The sequence below is a fragment of the Eptatretus burgeri genome, chromosome 14 (genome assembly GCF_056783735.1).
Source record: "Eptatretus burgeri isolate ZD-2024b chromosome 14, Ebu_testis_v1, whole genome shotgun sequence".
NCBI classification, from domain to species: Eukaryota; Metazoa; Chordata; class Myxini; order Myxiniformes; family Myxinidae; genus Eptatretus; species Eptatretus burgeri.
The window spans coordinates 4739064-4761563 of NC_140974.1; the positions used below are offsets into that span (position 1 = coordinate 4739064).

The 22500-nt window shown below is 42.2% G+C and overlaps 1 protein-coding gene across 3 annotated transcripts in view; it reads right to left on the reverse strand.

The window, feature by feature from the left end:
- Positions 1 to 22500, reverse strand: part of LOC147012578 (pappalysin-1-like) — a 227682-nt gene that overhangs the window by 204499 nt on the left and 683 nt on the right. The gene's annotated exons all lie outside the window — the stretch shown is intronic.

A 22500-nucleotide genomic window follows, 5' to 3' on the forward strand; every position in this document is an offset into this window, starting at 1 on the left:
ACAAAACACCTGTAAAAGAAATGGAGTGGCAGTGATTTGCAATAAGAAGCTGGCAGAGTCAGCACTGGCATACAAGCAAGTCAATGATAGGTTAATATCAGTGAGGTTGAAAGAACATTGAGTGAAAACCACAATCATTCAGAAGATGTATGCTCCAACTTCTGCAGCAGATGAAGAAAATCTGGAGGTGTTTTATGGAAAGTTGCAGGAACTGGTAGAACAGGTACCTTAATGAGATGTTTTAATTATTATTGGAAACTGGAATGCAAAAATTGGAGAAGCAGGAGCACCAGGGATTGCAGGAATTGGGAATCACAAATTCGCCAGGGGAGCGAATGCGGGAGTTGTGTGTGCAGAATGACCTCGGAAATGGAAACACATGATTTAAACAGCGAGAAGTAATTAGCAGACATGCCCAGCTGAGACAGAACATTATCAGGAATATCATTGATGTAAACAATGAACACAGTGAGACCAAGGACAGATGTGGAACACCAAAATTTATGGAGGAAGTAAAAGAATATTGACCCTCAAGTGCCACCTTCATCTTGTGATTTGTAAGGAAAGCCAAACTGATCGAATGCATCACATCAGATACATCATACGATTGAAGCTTGTGGACCAGACCCTTGTGCTACACTTTATCAAAGGCTTTTGAGATATCTAAAGCAACGAATTGAGCTTCACCCTTGAGCTCCAATGCCCTGTATAAATGATCCATAATTAAGGATAGCAGATCACCAGTACAGCAGGAATGGCAAAAGCCACACTGGCAGTCAGTGAGTAGTTCATTGTCCTCCAGATGGCTAAGAAGTTGTTCATTGATGAAGCATTCAAATACCTCATTACAGGAATCAGACTGATGTGGTGATAGCTACTTGGCTCACAATTCCAGGATGAAGGAAACACCGAAGTAAACAAGCACACATTGTACAGCTTGGCAAGAATCGATAACAGTTCAGAACAACACATCTTCAATACAATCACAGGGACTCCATCACGACCAGTCGCTTTCGAGATATCTAGAGTACGAATAATTCTGGCAACCTGCTTGAGATTGATTAAAAAAAAAAAAAGAGGGTGTCCCTGATCATTGAGCTTCGAATTCGAAACAGTGATTTGAAAAGAGGTTTGCCTCATCCAGGAGGTGAACTAACAACCTCAGGTCCATGAAAGAGAGGAGGAACAGAAGATTTATTGCACTTGAGTATACTGTCGGCAATCCACCAAAAGTCCCAAGACCAAATTCGCTGAGTCGCAATGGAATTACTGAGTCCCACTTGGTGAAACTTTTGCAGACAGTGAAGGAGGAAAGTGAAAAAGCTGGTCTTTATTTAACCCTAAAAAAAAGAAAGATTAAAATCTTGTCAACTGAGAACATTGATGTGTTTAAATTGGGAGACGATCATGTGGAAATAGAGGAAAGTTTCATCTTTCTGGGTTCTGATATCGAAGTGAGCGGAGAATGTAGAGAATAAATTAATAGACGCTTAACATTGTGGTGAAGAGCAATGTCAGGATTGACAAGGTTCTGGAAAGACAAAGATGTGACAAAACAAAACAAAAACCAACGGGAGGCTGTTGAATGCTCAGATATTTCCAGTTCCAATGTATGGATGTGAGTCATAGACAGTGAAAAAGAAAGGAAGAAGATTGAGTTTTGAAATGTGATGTTGGAGACGAATGTTTAAAATTCCATGGACTGCAAGAATAATTAGAACGGCACTCGATAGAGCGCATATCTCCGCCAGACTGAACAAATTATGTTTTGTATCTCACACTGATTGGTTTCGGTCAGCAGATCTGGCCAAAATCGAATCGCCTTGTTCTTGTCATCCGACTCATCCACCAATTCTTCTCATAATCCATCCACAACTTTTTCATGTATCATGCTATATATCGTTTTTGGCCCTATTTCTCAATGGTGAAGAATCACTTATATAAATTTTTTTTAATCCTCGGATCTGGTTCTGGATCCGGATCTTCACCAAAATCGAATCAATTCATCCTTGTCACACACCCAACCTGTCCGCCGAGTTTGGTCGGAATCCGTCTATACATTTTTGAGATGTCCTGCTCACAGACAGACAGACAAACAAACAGGGGTGAATGCATAACATCTGTCCACCTTCAAATCAGTGCTTGAAGAAATTAGACCACCATGTACATTAAAAATGCTGATGCCAAAACAGAGACAATCATCCTTTGGACACATCATAGATGCAGAAAAAGAAAGTCTGGAGAAGTCAACAATGCTGGGTATGGTTGAGGGAAGAAGAGGAAAAGGAAGACCTTGTATATGCCTGATGGATGCGGTAAACCAAGCTGTCTCTGCCAGTTTCGGGAAGCAGTTAAGGATACAGACATTTGGAGAAATCCGATCATAAATGTCACCAGAAGTCGGTCACGACTTGCCGGAACTAGATAAGTACATACGCCTCATAGCTGACACCCAATATATAGAGCTGCCTTAATTGGGTCGAAGTGGGAATTTTTCTGGATGCATGGGATTTTGCGAATGTCGTGGACACTTCTGATAACCTTCCTGAGACCACAACCCCCTGCATGCGGATATCAGGGCATCCCGCAACTGGGTCGTGCTGAGAGTTTACTCCCAGACAACTCGAGTGTACATCACAGGGTAATATGTCAAAGCAGTCCCCAAACCGTGGCGGTAATTTCGAATTTGACCAGAATATCGGCACACAATACCTTTTTCAAAAGCTACCATGGGAAAGCCTGCCAAACATCCCTCCCAAAGGACAACATACTTATTGATACAACCACCCCACCTGTGAATCACCAGAGAAGAAGCAGTGAAGCACTTGCGTGTGATATTACATGAGAGTGGGACTGAGTGAAGTGTTAGCTAACCCTGAATAAATTGGTCATGTGCACTGATGATTGGTGCCTGCATGCACGAGTTGTGCGAGCACACGACTGATGCTTGTGAGAGTGGCTCAGACATTGATAAGCTTGATGTGTTTTTGATGGGTGTTCAGATGAAATCGGTTTTTGCACGTGTCACCGGTAATGACGTGAGAGTGGTGTGCATCTCACCGATGACTGAAATCGCAGTGTGTGAATGTTCGTGGTGTGTGAGTGTGCATGAGACGATGATAAGTGGATCTGTATGCCGATCAATGTGCACTTTGAACGTGCATCGAGTGCTGTGCACATAAGTGGGTCACGTGTGCTTGCATTATTGGTGCGTAGGTGTGGTTGTGGTGTGCGAGTCATGGAAGTGTGTAGGATGCGATGGCACAAAGGTGACGTTCGACTCAGGTGATGTCTGCGTAAGAGTGACGTACAGGTGAGTTCCAAAGGTGTTTGTCTTTCCTCGAAGCCACATACCTCAAAACCGAAAGTTGATGCATGTTCTGGGGCAAATCTGGTGGCAATAAGTCTCCTCTCCAGAAGAGGCTCACTCAGCATGAATAATGAATGGTTGGATTTGAAGAAATGAATGAATTGTTTACAGTGCAGAACAACAGCAATAGTTTTTGGAAAGTTGCTCACACTCATCGTGGTTTGTGCATATTTGTAAAAGTCTGTACAAAACTGCTCGTGAGAGTTTGGTCATCGACACTATATGACGTATTTTTAATGAAGACACTGACGTGAAGTTCTGGGGATAAACGTGACGTGCAAGATGCAACAGGTGGAAAATCAGGTGTAGGTATCTGTCGGTACTTCGTATATATCAGTGCGAGTTCGAGACATACCTGTGATGACGGCGGGATTCTGCTGCCCCCCCTCTGGGCGAACCCGAACCTCCACCGTGAACTCCCCTAGTGGAAGCCCTCCTGCGATGCGATTGGACCTCAGACGGAGCGAATCTCGGTCTCCATGAAAATAGACTCCGAACGAACGGTTTGGAGTCGGGGCATTGGGGGTTCTACGGCCGGACCCATATCCAGGGTCACTGATGCTTGTGATGACCTCCCAAAATGGGAGCAGAAGAACGAAGCGGGCGAGTTGCTGGTGGAACTTCATGTCCAGAGTTTGTTGACAGGGATTTTAAAGCGGCGCCAAATCGGGAACGATTCGCCCGAGAGGCGCACAACTGCACTCGGAGAGCACGGCGCCCACGCTCTCTCGATCGCAAGAACTTCTCCCGCTTTCGATCCCTTCTTCTGCGATTATTCCGACCTCCCGCTTTGTCTCGAATCCCGCTCGAAATGGCTTTTATAACTCCAGGGATGAGTAATCAATCATTCCGTGCCTGCCGAGAGTCCATTCCATTGGCCTCTCCTGTCCGTTTCGAGACATCTCGTCGAGTCGTGATGAGAACCCACGAAGCGGCCAAAAAAAAAAGCGACATCCCCGATCCAGAGTCGTTACATATATCCAATTAGCGATAATTACACATCGAACTCGTTAAGTTCACATTTTAATTAATGAATAAACTTTCAATCATTCTTGAACCCACCGATCTGATCGTTACGCCACGGAATGCATCTGGAGACATCTTTAACCGCATGACCGTCTGAGCATGTCTCCATATCATTTGGCATCCATGATCTTTGGATAAAACAAGACGATCATTTCCTTTCGGAATTTGTTTTTTTTAATATACTCCGTTCTGGGTTCATTTTTATCCTAAAAAAAAAAAAACAACACAAAAGGTAGACATGCCCTTCAGCTAGGTGATAATTAGGATCACATGTGCCCGTCGCAGGTTCGTTATCAAGACGAATTGAAATTTGATGCAATGCCATTGCTTTAGCGATGAAATCGTCGCTATTTCCAATGTCCACTGCGTCCGAAATGGCCTTTCCATTGATTTGCCCGTTAACGTTAAAAGTCTTGTGTGTTGCCATTCCCTGCGCAGCTTTCATCTCAGAATGCGTCTCTGCTTCGTCAGTTGCACGCGCACGACCCAAACCGGTGCTATTAATGGGCAGAGATCATGATATCTCGTGAATCATAGTGCACCTGTGATTCAGCGCCTGTTTTGCCAGATAAACCATCAGCAGCATGATTCAGTTTAATAAGGGATGCGCAGAAACGCTTAAAAGCGCCGAAGAGCAAAGGCAGCTATCCAAAGAGAACCTTCGTGGTCGATGCTAAACGGATCATGCACAGCAGTGAAGACACGGCGTGGGGATTGTGTCATTCAATATGGTGAACTTCCTTCTGAGGGTTAATTGAATTGAACTGGAGGAAGGATGGATAAATAAATAAATAAATAAATAAATAAATAAATAAATAAATAACTTTGTTGAGTCAAATATTTCAACAATGCCGAGAACGTGTGGCTGCATCTTTAATATCGAACAGTGAGTGGAGTAATGGAACACTTGTACATCGTGGTTCCGTTTTCATCACCACAAAGGTGGGTTTTACGATCGACGAGAACGGAGAAACCAACTGGTCGTTCAGGAGGGGTTGAAAATCAAAGTGCACCTCGCGCACCTGAGTCGCTATTGGTGAAGCCCCCACCCCTCCTCCGACGTCGTACGTACTTACAACGCCGAACACGTACACGTAACAACATCTCCAGTGTCATCTCAAACGAACAAAACTCTCTCCAGAAATCCCTCGGTGGCAGTAGCTCTCCGAACCAAAAGACCACGAGGCGCCCCCTCTGCGGACAGGCCCAGCTAATCAACGATAGTGCCAGCACCTGTACCCTAGTATCACACCTGAGCTGCTGATATTTGTACCTGTTCTGCTCCCTCACTCAGAGGGACAAGATGGAGAAAAAAAAAAAGACAGCAAGTTGTTTGGATTTGTCCCGACATTTCCAGGACTCACCGTTTACAAAGCCCACAACATACTCATTACATATTCATTGGTTTCTCTGACGGACCCACCATTGCCACTGAGCAGGGCGAACCAACCATCAGGGTCACGTCAGATCGATTTGGTAAGTAACAATGTTCTGAAACACTCATGATATTGGATCAAAAATATCATACGTTGAGTAGTTATCAGTAAGTTGTTTGGGTTTCATTAATGTATTTGGATAATCCGAAAATGTCTGCCCCTTGGTCTTTCATGATTGTCATCTCCTCTCACTGCTTCACACACTTCTCAAATTTCTCGGCATAAATAACAATGTTTTACAATTCTGTTGACTGTGTGTAAGTGTGTACTTACAAACTTTATTCATTCCATCCAGTCAAAAGTAAACTTCTGACTTTGTGTTTGCCAAACTGGATGACGTCATGGCATTCGGTTGGGAGGTGCTTCATGCCAAAAGTGTCACAGGATTGTTTTTGTTGTCTCTACTCGTTACCTCTGCCACTAAAGGTTGGTGGAGGTGATGTTTTCACCCCGTCTCTGTCTGTCTGTTTGTCTGTCTGTGAGCAGGATATCTCAAAAAGTTGTGGACGGATTCGGACAAAAAAAAATTGGTGGACAGGTTGAGGGTGTGACAAGGAAGGATTGGTTTCGATTTTGGTGAAGATCCGGATCCGAGAATTTTTTTAAGTGATTCTTCACCTTTGAGTGATTGGGAGCTAAAACGATAAAAGTACATCATGATATCTCAAAAGGTTGTGGACGAGTTATGACAAAACTTGGTGGACGAGGTGGTAAGGTGACGAGACCACTTGATTATATTTCAATTCAGGTCCGAATCCAGATCCGGCCTAACAGTGGGATACAAAACGTAAACTGTTCAGCCTGGCGGAGGTATGCGCTCCAATGAGTGCTATTCTACATACCTCCACCACCGAATGTGGATGGATGTTATGTTTTCAGCTGTTTGTTCGTTTGTTACTTGCGAAAATCGAAGATTTTTCAAGTATATTGGTCAGTCAATTTTGTTATTACTTGGTTAAAATTTTCTTTTGCCAAATATGGTCTGTAGCATTTGTCTGTCTGTCTGTCTGTTTGTCTGTCACATGATTTTTGGCCACATTTTTAAAGCAATCGTTCTGAAATTTTTTGTGTATGTAGTTGACGGACCAAGGACAGCAACGCTCAATTTTGGTGTCGATCCGAGTCCGGGTCTAAATCTGAGAATTTTTTAAGTCATTCTTCACCATTCAGAGATAGGGCCAAAAACGATATATAGCACAATATCTCAAAAGATTATGGATGGATTTACACAAAACTTGGTGGACAGGTTGGGAGTGTGACAAGGGCTAATTGATTCGATTTTTATGAAGATCCAATCCATGTCTGGATCCGAATTTTTTTTTTTAAGTGATTCTTCACCTTTCAGTGATTGGGAGCTAAAACGATTAAAGTACATCATGATATCTCAAAATGTTGTGGACAAGTTATGACAAAACTTGGTGGATGAGGTGGTTAGGTGACGAGACCACTTGATTATATTTCGATTCAGGTCCGAATACAGATCCGGCCTCTCAGTGGGATACAAAACGTAAACTGTTCAACCTGGCGGAGGTATGCACTCCAATGAGTGCCATTGAGAGATGGGGCAAAAAACTATATATCGCATGAGATCTCAAAAAGTTGTGGACGATTTATGACAAAACGAAGTGGATGAGTTGGTTAGGTGACAAGAACAAGCCAATTCGATCTTGGTTAAGGTCCGGATTCAGATCCGACCTATCAGTGGCATACAAAATGTAAACTGTTCAGCGTGGCGAAGGTGTGCACTCTACAAAGTGGCATTCCGTTTCACCAACTGTCACTCCATGAGTGATTTTTCATTCTGTCGGTTCGTCAAACGTCTACAGATCACAATTTTAAAACGATCTTCAAGAAACTTCAAGTTGTCGAGGTAGTCTCAACTGAGAAGCCCATTGATTTTGAGGTCAAAGGTCAAGTGTCGTCTTGATATCAAAATTCTAAACTCGTCATTTTTTTTTCATCCAATTGACTTGAAATTTGAACAAGATTTGCATATTGCGTCACTGATTTGGGAAAAAAAACTATTTTGAGGCCAAAAGGTCAAAGGTCAACTCAAGGTCAAACTTCTAAAATCATCAATTTTCAACTGAAAAATCGTCAATTTACATCCTATTAACTTGAAAGTTGAACACAATTTGCAGAACAGATGACGAAGTTGCTGGAGGCATTATATTTTCGGGTTGTCCGTCCTTTCGTACGTACATCCCCACTTACGTTTGTATAGATGTCCATCCTTGCTAAATCTTGTTATTATTATGCCTCCCTGCCAAAATCGCCAGTCATTATCTTTTCAGTTTGTACTTGCATACATATGTCCGTGCTAAATTTTGTTATATTTATGCCTCTGTTGACGAAGTCAACGGAAGCATTATGTTTTCGGGTTGTCCGGCCGTACTTATGTATGTACATTGTACATGCATACGTACAGAAGTATGGACGTACAAAAGGACGGACAACCCGAAAACATAATGCTCTCATGGACTAAATAAGTGTTATTTACTTCATGAACTAAAAATAAATAACGTATGCGTGTCCATCCGTGTTATATCTCATTATCGCAATATCTGATGAGCCATGTAGCAGAGTTTGTTCAATTTTGGTACAAATATGCATAATGATGTGATGATGAACTGATTTGATTTTGGGGTCAATAGGTCAAATGTCAAGGGTTAGAGGTCATGTTAGGTAAAAATTATGTCACCGTGCTAACTTGTGAAACAGTGATGGGATTTTGACCAATTTGGCATAAGTATACAGTATGATGCAACGATGAACTGATTAGAAGGTGGCGTCAAAAGTGAAAGGTCAGAGTGCGTGATCGGTTTTCTTTCCCGGGATAACTTGAGAACGGCTGAAGTGTTCCTCGTCAAACTTGGTACAAGTATGCATCATGACGCATATATAATTTGATTAGATGATGTGGTCAAGAGTTCAAAGGTCAAAGGTCATGTCAGGTAAAAATGAGATATTTGAGAACAGCTGAAGGGACTTAAATAAAACTTGGTACAAGTATGCTGGTGTTGGCATAATGGTGATGGTTTTTTCTCATAATCGTTTCTCTCGAGGATGGGATCGAGGTGGGCTTGGGATCCAAGGATCCCAAGTTCAAATCCCCCTTGGCTGTTGAATTAATACCAGGTGGGGTTGATTCTGCCTGTCATCCTTCCGAGGTTAGCAAAATTAGTGCCAGCACGCTGGTATACTGTGTCAGAGTGGCGACCTGTCCATGGTTGTACCCACAAGCCAAGGAGACTGCTTCAGCAGCACCAATGCTCTGCACAGAGTATGGTCCCAATGGATGGATGGATCACTGAATTAGGAAAGCAACTATTTTTGAGGTCAAAAGGTCAAGGGTCAACATAAGGTCAAACCTCTAAAATATTCAAATTTAATGTGAAAAAGTCAATTTTCATCTGATTAACCTGGAAATTAAGCAGCAATTGCATAGTACATCAATTAATTTGGAAACCAATTATTTTTGAGGTCAAAGGTCAACTCAAGGTCAAACTTCAAAAATCATCAATTTCAATCTGAAAAAAACAAATTTTCATCCGATTAACCTGAACTTTGATTAAGATAGTGAATATTAATCTTAAAGAAATGGACAATTTCACGTATCCACGGCAACCTTTGGAGAGGAGGTTTTGCAAGTATCGTGTTCTGCACGTTGTCTTTTTCTTGTTACTTACAAAATCGAAGATTTTTCAAGTATGTTGGTTAGTCGTTTTTGTTATTCTGTCTGTCTGCCTGTCACCTACAGGTCACTATTTTCAACCGATCTTCATGAAACTTCACCACATAGTAGAATTTGGCATAAGGAAGTCTAAAGGTCAAAAGGTCAACATAGGACAAAGATCAACAACTTAGGTGAGATTTCTTAATTTTCATCCGATTGACTTGAAATTTGAAGAAGATGTATATTTCAGGTCACTGAATTCAACAAGCCAATTATTTTTTGAGATCAACATGGATCAAAAGGTCAACATAGGCCCAAGGTAAACAACTAAGATGGTATTTCGAAAATCCTCAATTTTCATCCGAATGACTTGAAATTTGAAGAGGATTTATATTTTGGGTCACTGAATTCAACTAGCCAGTTATTTTTTAGCCACAAAAGGTCAAATTTATTTGTTGGATTTCGCAAGCATCATGCTATGCATGATGTCTTGTTTGTTTGGGAACAAAATATCTCCAAAAGTTGTGGCCAGATTTGGATGAAATTTGGTGGAGAGCTTGGGTATGTGACGATGACAAAATTAATAGATTTTGGTGAAGATTCCAATCCGGATCTGGATCCGAGAATGTTTTAAGTGATTTTTCACCATTGAGATATCTGGCCAAAAACAACATACAGCAGGATATCTCAAAATATTGTGGACGGATTCTGACGAAACCTGGTGGGCAGGTTGGGTGTGCAAGAAGAAAAAATTGATTCAATTTTGGTGAAGATCAGAATCCGGATCCGATAATTTTTTCAGTGATTTTTCACCATTGGGTGATGGGACTAAATTATATGAAGAAAGATATCTCAAAAAAGTTGTGGATTGATTTGGATGAAACTTGGTGGCTGAGTTAGTTAGGTGACAAGAACATGCCGATTAAATTTTAGTTCAGGTTCGAATCCAGATCCGGCCTATCAGTGGGATACAAAACGTAAAGTAATCAGCCTGACAGAGGTGTGCGCTCTGCATCGTCACTTTCTAGTTCCGTTTGCTACCCCACGCATGCGAAGTAAAAAGCGGGGTCAAGTGAGTGGTACACTTCTGTTTGTCTGTCTATTCTTCCTTCCATAAACATCAGTTTATGATCAATGAACAACTTGTTTAAATTGAATGTTATATTTTGAACACAAATCGGACATAAATTGAAAAATAAACTTGCATTTAACAGTACTTTGGCTCTGAATTCGTCCCGACCACACATGCACAGAGAGGAGTGAGATAATTTTTTTACTGTCTGCCTGCCTGGCAGTCAAACTTACTGTTTTTAAGGACCTCATAAAAGTCACAAACAACAGGCATGAAGAATGAATACAACATTGTAGATAGAGTGATGCAATAGCCATTATTTATATGTAATACAGCATAAAAATAGCAAAGAAATGTAATAGCTCAGTTGTGGGGCAACTTAGCTAAATATAGCATAACAATTGTGCATTTTGTGAGGAAAGAACCAAATTTGGCACACTAGTAGCCTATCATATTATGAACAGATTTGTATATTGGGCCATCTCAAATTCAGCCGCTGATGGCTGTGGCAGTCATTTTCCACTGCCATCAAAAATTATGAGATGGCCCAATATCCAAATCTGTTCATAATATGATAGGCGAGTAGTGTGCCAAATTTGGTGCTTTCCTCACAAAATGCACAATTGTTATGCCAAGTTGCCCCACTACAGAGGTAAACTTCTGCAATTGGTTTTGTATATACCCTTTACAACCTTTTTTTTTGTTTTTTTTAATTGAATTATATACTTGAACACTACAGAACACAAATAGTCTTGCTACCGCTTCCAAAAATTACCTCCAGTTTTGTAGTACTTGGACTTGCAATGTTAAATAAGGTGGTGTACAAGACTGCTTCAATGGCATGAAACTGGATTTTTTTTTTTATACAGACTTTAAAATCATTATTTTATTTCAATTGAAATATATTCCTGAACACTGCATGGGATAAGGTGTTGTATGAACTCTTTAATTCAGGTATGTTGGTGATGTCTCCATTTATTTATTTTATCACAGGATTCTTGTTGGTTTTTTTTTGACTCCATCTTTTCCCAGGATTGTTGTTGTTACTCAATGGTCCTCACATCCGACAAAATGCCATTCCATCCCATCACCAATCATTGCCAAGCAATATATGCTAGCTCATCATAGTCAAAATAAAGACCAATTACTGCACCGTAGTCCCAAGAAGGAAGCCAGATGTAGCAATACACACACATATATATATATATATATATATATATATATATATATATATATATATATATATATATATACATATATACATATATATATATACATATATACATACATATATACATACATATATACATACATACATACATATAAACACACAAACACAGATATAGTATGTACTTGTAGGTACTTACAAAAGCTTTTATATTTGAATTTATAACCTTAAGGCCCGGTCACAGCTTGACGTTTTAGCCAACGTATGCCGATTTTTGAATTTTTTTTCTAAAACTCTGGCACACGTTGAATACGTTATGGGTAAGTTTTGATAACATTGAGAGCACGCTGAAAAACACTGCCATACATCGTTGTACGCTGGCTTTAAACGTTGTACTTTTTGGTTGTCCTCAAATTTTTTCATGCTTGAAATTTCACGACGTATGCCGGCGTATGACTCACACGTTCCGCTACGCTGGCCACAAGTTGTATGCACGGTCTGCGATCGTTGACAGACGTCAACACATGCTACTTGTAAGTTAATCATAAGTTGAGACACGCCGAGGTAATGTTTAGCGAACCCGAAACTTATTTCTAACCTATGATTAACGTGTTGTTGGCACGTTACGCGGTCGTTGCCACACGTCGACAGACGTTACTTTTAAGTTACTCATAGGCTGAAAGACGTCGGTATAATGGATCGTCCTTGCGTCAGCGTCCACGGCCACGGCCAGGACACTTATTTGCAGCATTCTTCAAACTTTTCTTTGGCATGACGAGGATGTTCACACTTCGATGTCCTGCTTGGCTATGATTCCAATTGTCCATCGGCAGCGTCTATTTAAAATAGTCAAGTTTGTGCGTTTTAACACGTTCAGAAGAAACGCTTAAAATTTCCAAACCCCAGCGTCAAAAAACAAAGGCGAGTGACAGCAATTTAAATCGTTCATTGTAAACAATGAAAATAGCTGAGTGGTACCGTTTAAACGTCGTTGAGTGTAAAAAAAAATCCAATTGTTGAGCGCAAGCGTCTACTTTCAATAGTGGAGATGCAGCCATTTAAATCGTTGAGTGGCAGCCTATGAACCTACCCGTGGACACGCGGACGCAGGGAGGATCCATCATAACCCACACCCTCCCCCTCACACTCACCTATTACTGCCAACATGAACAAACTACTACTAATACTAATACTAATACTAATACTGATAACATGGACATCGACTCAAAAAGGACTCGAAAACACTGTTGGGTTCCCCTTTTATGAGCAGCATTTTTATATACCAATTCCCAAAACCGCTGGGAACACGTCTTTATATGGCAGTTGTAAGTTAGAAACACGTTCATTTTTTTTTTTTGTCGACCGGAAGACGTCATTGGAATACGTCTACATACGTCGATGTGTGTTGGGACTACGTAAAGAATTGGTTCAAAGCACGTCAAACATAAGTTAGAAATAAGTTTCGCGTAAAAAAGACATTACCGCGACGTGTTTCGACTTATGAGTAGCTTATAAGTAGCGTTTGTGGACGTGTGTAAGCGTCCACATATCGTGTGTTAAACTTATCCCCATCGCATGCGGAACGTGTGTCATACGCCGAGTACGTCGTAAAATTAACATGTTTAAAATTTCTTGACGTACTCTACTTACTACGACGTATGATAGCATACTTTAGCGTTCTACTCACGTATACCAAACTTACTCATACCGTATTTGACGTGCCCCAACGATTTAGACACATTTTTCTTAGGTCGGCATACGCTGGCAAGATCGCCAAGGTGTGACCGCGATGTTGACACTTCCATTTCTACGGCAGTTATGATTCGAATCGTTGTGAGTCAGCCTTTTAATAGGCTACGTCACGACATCGTCGGCGATGCGTGCAACGTGCTATGCCGAAGTTAGACTATCGTTGGGCATCGGTTGTGTAGGCCGCCAACAGGTTCAGCATTCGTTGGGATAAGTTATCTATAACACAACGAAACGTTCTGTGTCCATTACTAATATGTTATGCATACGACCAACTCGTTATGAATACGTCCGAATCTTAAAAAAAAACATCAAAAGTTCAACGTCAGCCAGCGTTTTACATACATTTTAATACGTTGCCATCGCTGGCTAAAACGTCAAGGTGTGACCGGGCCTTTAACTTGAAAGCAATCAACTGATTTCCCAACTGCCCGGATCATCAGCTGGGCACCGTTTATCATCGAGGTTTCAATCCTTTCAGCCCAGAACCTCTCCAAACAGCAGATCCACAACCCTGGTCGCCGTTGCACATTAGTACATTACTAAACATCAATGGACCTAGAACCTCAAGGTTGTGTCCAGACAGTCGGTCAACACAGCGATGTAATATCCTTATTCAACTTATTTAATTAATACTTTTATTAAAAGTATTACTACATATGAATCACTTTAATCATATACCACTTTATATGATAATATATTCAGTGATAAACACTTCACTTTGAGACATGTCCATGACACAGCACCCCCATCGAAACATAGACTCAAACTGTCATTCAAATATTCAAACTCATTAATAACCGATTTTAACATACTGCACTGCATATCTTAGCAGTCACCAACAAATTATATTAATACTTATTTGTAAAAAATATTTACTTATTTTTATCTAAATATATATATATATATATATATATATATATATATATATATATATATATATATATATATATATATATATATATATATATATATATATATATATACACACACACACACACGTGTGTGTGTGTGTGTGTGTGTGTGTGTGTGTGTGTGTGTGTTTAATCAATAATATTAAAGAATTTACCTCAGTAAAATAATTAATTAATTATTATATCAAATGCAGTGCAATCGGAACTTGTTTACACGAAAATCAACCAAACTTAAATAAAAGGTGACAATGGAGTCCAAAGACATTCTCTCAAGACCTCATCAAACAATCAGCCAAGTATCCTCTGTTTAACATGATGGAAAAAACCTTCTCAAAATGTTCCACAAAATCATCCTTCACTGAACAAATTCTCATAAATCGAAGTAACTGAGATGAAAGGACATTGTAACCCATTTCAATTGGTACATTGCTACCTGGAAAGGTGTACAAGACTACAGGGAAACTGAAATCATCAACTTTATGATCTACACTTGTACTAAAACAATTCTGTCCAACTATAACCAACACATGCAGATATGCAGCAACTGAACAATCATTACACTCCTGTTTTCAATCAGGTTATCTGGATAAATATTGTTGCGAATTCGCGCCCGCCGACGTGCGAACGGCCACGTAACTCGAATCGCGGCACGTCGCCCACCGGACGGACAATTCCGTCGTGACCCTCTCGGACTAATGCCGGGAACTAGTCACGGGTGGGCCTTTCGGCCTCACCACGATCGTGCCAATCGGCCCCCCGCGTGGGATAGGGTTGTTCGCCAAATTCGACCTACCTAAGTACCCACACGGAGGGTAGACCGGGCGATCGCACCTCGCCGCAGGTCGACCCCGGACACGGGCCACTTAAGCGACCCATTCCATACTATCGGGATAACCGAGTGGTGTTATCGTCAACCTCGACGGTTCCGATTAATTATCGGGCTTATTTAGCCTACTACCAACCCTTTACGTGAAGTAAGATGGAGATTCAATTAAAGAAAAGACGAAGCGAAATGGGAAAGACAGTTCAACATAAGGCACATTTATTCCGCGGCAAACGGAAAGCACAAATATACAATTACAACAATTATGCACCAAAAGCAATTGCAACAAAAGAAACAAAATGCAGATCTACTACCGACTACGCAAGCACACGGCAACACTTACACAGTTTTACTTTACAGACGGCGCCGACAACACATATACTCAAACGCAAAAGAAAAGGGGCCACCCTCAACGACAAGGGGGCAGACGGGGCTGTGGGCGCGAGACCGCGTGGAGCCTACCCGTCTTGTGATGAGCCGCAAATGCCGCGGCGGTGCCCTGACTCCGCGCTCCTCCATGGGTTTCGTTGGCACTGCTTGGAATGGGGTGGGAATGGGGCCCCCTTTTCGCACTATCTCAGCGTGGGGGGAAACAGGGGGGAATTGTTGATGCTCTGGGGAAAGAGGATAGCTGGCTTGCTTGGGTCCCGCGACGAGCGACTCCACTGCGACCTCGACCGCGTTCCCGGCTTCCCCTCTCTGCAGCTCCCCGACAGACTCCGAACCCCGACAGACCGACTCTCCTCCAGACCCGTCTTGAATGCTGCTGCCACACTCTGCTGCTGCCACACTCTGCTGCTGCCACACTCTGCTGCTGCCACACTCTGCTGCTGCCACACTCTGCTGCTGCCACACTTCGCCGCCGCCACACCTCTCCAACTCGCCCGAGCCCAAAACAGAAACTGACTGAATTCGCCCCGCGCTCGGCGCTTTATAGTACAACAGGAGAATCCATATGCAAATTTCCGGATCAGGATGAGCTCGGGGGCGGAGCCACGCTTGCCCATTGGATGGAGGAAAAGTGGGCGTGAACCTCCCCTGATCCTCGAATTTGCATATATCGATTCTACTCCGACGCGCCTGGAGGCGGGGCCAAATCTCCCCGCGCTTAATGATTGGAGGTATCGGAAGTGGGCGTGTATCATTCCTGATCCGACTTTTCCTCGGAAAGGCCGCTTTTTGCATCCGCGGCTCAGCGCGCGTCCCGCACGAGGCCAGGACAGCCTGACGCTCGGTGCCCACAAGCGGTGCAGGAATGGCGGTAGAAGGAGGAGAGGTGAAGGTGGTGGAGGGTCTAAAGTGGCGGTCCCTGGCCACGGTGACGCTTGGAATGGCGGTGATGCGATGGTTGCGAGAGCGAGTTGCGAAGGTAAAGGTCGTGGCTGTTGCCGTTGTTGTGAAGCGGCGTTGCGGTTGGTGGTTGTTGTGTGATGGCGGTTGAGACGTGGTTGGTTCAAAATAAAGATAGAACAGAAAAACGGCTATCTTAAAGGGTCGCAGCCCGAATGAATCACATTAATTCCCTCTAAACAACAGGTTTGGGCTAACTACACATGTACTTACAGAGATATCTCACCTACGGGACCTGAATGGTGGTTTGCGAATTTCCTCAACCACAACAATATTGTGAAGATGCCTGTCAAAAAAATTATAGTTAACCACACAAATATAATCTACATAACGACATGTATGAGATAATATTTTAGCTAATCCTATTTTTTTTTCTCCTTCATCAGTTTCTATTTGAATGAAATTTCCAGAAAATAATAAAAAAATATCTGCTAGTTTGGGGGGGGGGCAGCAATTCCCATCCATGAGACTACCCTTAACCTGTTGAAACATTATACCATAAAAAAAGACAGAAAAATATTAAATAAAATAAAAATAACATCATCCTCAAACTTCTCGTGATCAAAACAATGAAAACTTGAGTATTTATTTTTAGAAAAGAATGGTCTATCAAACCTGACACATAAAAACATATTAAGAGTTAAAAAAAAAAAACCTTGTCAATCACTTTGAAGAGCGAATCCCTCACTCGTACTAAATCCAAATTTGTATGTAAAGTTGAAAAATCAAAAACTTAACTGATTTGATATTGAGGTATCTATTCCGATCTAAGAACTCTAAAGAAGAATTAATGTTCCAAAAAGTGTTTATACCAGAATTCTTCTCAATTGTTAAACAATATTTCCTGAACTGTTCTCCAGCAACTTGTAAGCCTGAGTTAACTATGACCGATAACTGTTTGGAAGAACACAACCTCGAACCCACTATAAACCTATATTTGTACAGGTTCTTTTGAAGCTTAGGGAAACAGAAAAATCTCGGAATACAAAGATTTACCTCTTTACATGTAATACTAAAATTATTAACTAAAACTTCCCGATGCTCAGAGATAATATCTTGGAGTAACTTATGACAAGGAACATATGTGCTATTTCCAAAAATAGTGAAAGTAACCATATCAATGCCTAACACTCGTAATAAAACCTCGACATAAAACAATATTATTAGCAGCCTTATCCGCTGGAGCTATTATGTAGTTATCATGGAGATCCCGAATGTCTTTACGAACACTCGGCTTGTTTAACACTGGTTTTGACCGACCCAGTGAAAGCAAGCTCCGACTACTAAAAAACTTAATCCTATTATCCAGGACTTCCACAACTCTGTTAAACCATGCATTAAAACTAACTAAAACAAAAAAAAACCTAACTAGAATCATTTAAGTTTACAGATAACAAAATGTGCACAAAGTTTAAGTTAACAAAATTAGAGACAGAATCCAAAATTGAAGACTTAATGCAGCTCCAAGGTTGAGTTATTGGTTCCCTATATTTAGCTCCCATTTTCATCAGATTAATAATTTCACTATTATTTATAATATTCAAATCCCCAGAAACTACCTGTCCACAAGGACCATATAAAGAAGGGGAAGACGAACAAGCACAATCAGTTTCCAAAATGTCCTTTACTATATCGATACTAAGAGTTTTAAGAAATTTACCATCATTGAATAAGGATTGTCCTATGGTCTTCGTGAAAGTGAAATAAACCTTCAATGCGGTTCGCTCCCTAACTTTATCTGATAATAAACTCTACACTAGTATCCCGAAAAATAGAATGAAGTCGAAGCCTATCTACTTGCTTGCTGGAAAAAAAAAATCTCAAATTAAGAACTCGTGGATCCTATCAACTATGGGAGTAGTCTTCTTCATCAGAACCCTGCTCGAAAAAGCTTCGATCAAAAACGAGCACGTCATATGAACCGACTGAACTCCAGAGAATATTAGCTCAGACTTGTAACGTACAACAGTTGTCCAGATGTATCGTTACCTCATGTATTTTTTCCACAATGTAAATTAATTATATTGATAAATATTGTGACGACAAATATGTGTTAGTGTTACCTTTTATTCACAACATAAACCAACATCATGCACTTAACAACTGTCAAGAGATAGAGCAAATGAACACCAATGTTATTTAGTAGCAGGAGGAATAGGACCTAATATAGACCATTATGCCTGGTGTTGGCTTCATGGTTAGGGTGGTGGGCTTGGGATCCAAGGATCCCGAGTTCAAAGCCCACTCAGGTGTTGAAATAATACCAGGTGGGGTTGACTCTGCCCATCATCCTTCTGAGGTCGGCAAAATGAGTGCCAGCTTGTGATGGAGTGGCGACCAGTCCAGGATTGTGCCCAATAGCCAAGGAGACTGCTTAGGCAGCACCAATGCTCTGCACAAAGTATGGTCCCAATGGAATGGAATGGAATGGAATGGAATAGAATAGACTCAACAATTATTACAAAGATACCTTCTGTGAAGGAAACTATCATTAAAAAGAGCTCAACCACTTTCAGATGACAAAATAAGATATTCACCACTTTTAAAGAGGAACCCAAATGCTCAGACCACCTCGATGCCAATCTATCCCTTGATACCCAACAAAATAGATATGATGCGTCTTTTTCCCACTTCTGAATGATAAGGTAAGTAATTTTGTAATTAAAAATCAAAATATTCTTCATATTCAGATTAGCCATGACGTCGCACCCGGAAGTAGACCAACAGATCCATACAGTGTATGGGTTACATCGTGGTAAGATTTAACTCAAACGGCGAAAAATGTACGGTTTTCCATCAATATGCCAAATCGATGCATCATTGATTCTTGTGAATTGTTAGTAATACTGTTGTGGGCCGGGGTTCGGTGGCGATAAACAACCACGAGGTGGAGCAGCAGAGTCGGCTCCACCGAACACCCAGAATGTACAAGTCGTCACCCCGGATAACTCCGGAGCCGACGGGTCCCTTACATCGGACCGAAGTTCGCCAATAGATCGACCACGTGGGGTAGGGTCGATTGCCAATTTCAATTTACCTAAATACCCACGTCGTCCAAACTACCGGAGAAATTCACCCTCGACGATGCTTGTACGGAACGAGCCGCTAGCGTACTCAAACCGTGTGCAACCCGAGCAGACGGTCACTGAGCTTCCGTCGGTCCAAATGTCCCTTTACAGCGGCAGCAGCCTGGCTAATTCTCCAACACACACCGTGTTAAACAAATAAAGGAAACACAAAAACGAACCGATACATTGAACACATGGGTTTATTTATAATGGGGCAGGGGGGCACGTAAGAAGCAGAGTTATCCGAAAAATAAGAGGCACGTATGTACTGCAAGGCACTTGTACAATTCCTACTTACTAGACTGGCGCCACACACACACACACACACACACACACACACACACACACACACACACACACACACACACACACACACACACACACACACACACACACACACACACACACACACACACACACACACACACACACACGGACCCAAAGTGGTCTTTATTGAGGCCTCCAGCTCGGAGAGAAAGGGCGAGCTGAAGACCAGATTCTGCCTCGGACCTGTCCACCTCGTGTGGTCTTCGCGCTGAGTCGAACCGGGCACCAACGGGAGGCGAGCCGAATCCAGACACCATCGAGCCGTGAGCGGTCTCCCGAGCTCCGCTCAGCGCTCGTGCCGACAACCAAAACCTCTCCTTGGTATCTTCATAGAGACGGCGCGCACCCCTTGTGGTTCTTGTCCCGGCAGGATCTCCCAAGTTTTTGAGCTCTTGATCATGAGGAGGAGGAGGGGGAGGAGGAGGAGGAGGAGGAGGAGGAGGAGGAGGAAGACAAGAGACAAGAGATTATCGGTCCGACCGCGCCGCACTCTTATTCACCCTTTCCCGGGGGGGGGCGCCTCTGCCCTCCCCACTCTCTCTCCCTTACTGGACGGTTTTGGTGCGCAGAATTGCTCGTCGCCCTGTCATTGGCCAAAACGCGCGGCAAGTCCGTCGATTAGCCCGGGGACGTGGTGACGTCACGCGGACCCCTTTCTCCCTGTCGTGGGATTTGATTGGCTGAGCGGCAGTCACCCCACCCGTAGTACGCTGATTGGTCGAGGGCCACCGCGAGGTTAATCCTTGAACTCCGCCCACCAAACAGGCAGAGGAACATTATTCTGCGTGGGCTCCACCTGCCAAACAGAGTTACTGTATTCTGTGTGGGCTCCACCCACGTACGTGCACACACGCACATTGGCAATGGCGTCGGCCAGAGCGAGGTGAAGGTGATGCTGGCGTTGTCGTAGTTATGAGGGGTGCAAGAATGAAAGAAAACCCTGACTATCAAAGCAACTCACAGCGCAAGTACATTTATTCACCCAATAGACTAGGGAAAGGGAGCTATCTATCCACATTCACTTATCGAAATAACTGAGCTATAGAACCTGAATGTTGTGTGCTCATGGCTTCCAGATTCGCAACAGTATCACCTGGCATGTTGGGTGAAGCATGTTCAGCGAGCACCAAAACGAGACAGACCAGCCAGGACAGGCAACGGCCAGCAGAAGACACAAATGTTGGTGTAATTGCATCAGATATCGAGTTTCTTAGCCTGGTCAAAAGCCTTCTCACAGATGGTACGGAGCTCAACATGTAGGAACTGCACAGCACGTACTGCAGCATTCTTGAAACACATGGTGTGAACATAAGACCACAAGTGCGTGATGTGAAGCAAAAAATATCCTCCCATCTAGACAATGTTCACTTCAAGAGGCCAAAATCCTGCAGGAAGTCAGAGCTGATTTTTACCACAGCAGTGCGTGATGCCGCCATAGAAGATGCAATGGCAAAGAATACGGATAGTAAAATACACCCACTGTTTCATAGTGCTTCGATGCTAAGAGAAGCTATAGCTGATGAGGTCAAGAAACCATGGGAATTTGATGGAGAGTTGACAATTGTTGATGCAGAAAAGCATGTGCCCAAAGCCCTATATTCCTTCATCCATTGGCTACTGCAAGGGCCAGCCACGAGCATTCACACAGCAGTACATTCAGCCAGCATACACCGAGATGTCCTTGTCATTAGTGAAAACATCATGTACTCCTACAAGTCAAAACGCCAAGTCGAGTACAAACAGAGTACAAATTTGTGATGAACTACTAACAATTAGCATTATCAAGAGATGGGATGTGCTGGCTATTATATATATATATATATATATATATATATATATATATATATATATATATATATATATATATATGTATATATATATATATACACACACACACAAGTTTAATGAGGTACATTATGCTAATTATACATACTAGTGTGTGCCTGTATGTGCATGGTCATACCTGCAAAAAAAAAAAAAGCTTTCAAACCGTGTGCCAGAAACAACAACTACACAGGCCGTTCCTTCGCTCTTGTAAACGACGACTGGATTGGGGCATTGTATTTATCTATACATGCGCATAAGAAAGACAAATTATTAGAATACACTAAGTCATCACTATCCGGAAATCCGTACGTTGTAACCCGTAATGGGGAACGCGGCTGAGGATCTCTTCCCCAACGACCACACCTACGCAGCAATGTGTCCTGTCATTGGTTTGGTGAATAAATGGCCATAACTTGGGAACCACTTGTCCGATTAATATCAAACCTTGGAAAGGCACATACTCAGGGCCCCAGCAATATACCTGGCAAGTTTCAATTCGATCGGACCAGTGGTTGTCGAGAAACAGCGCTCACATGCTCACACACACACACACACACACACACACACACACACACACACACACACACACACACACACACACACCTGGAATTATAGATAGATGTTGATCTGAAATTAGCTCATTTGCATATTGCCAAAAACAATGGTCAAATGAAACAAATGTCATATCCACTGT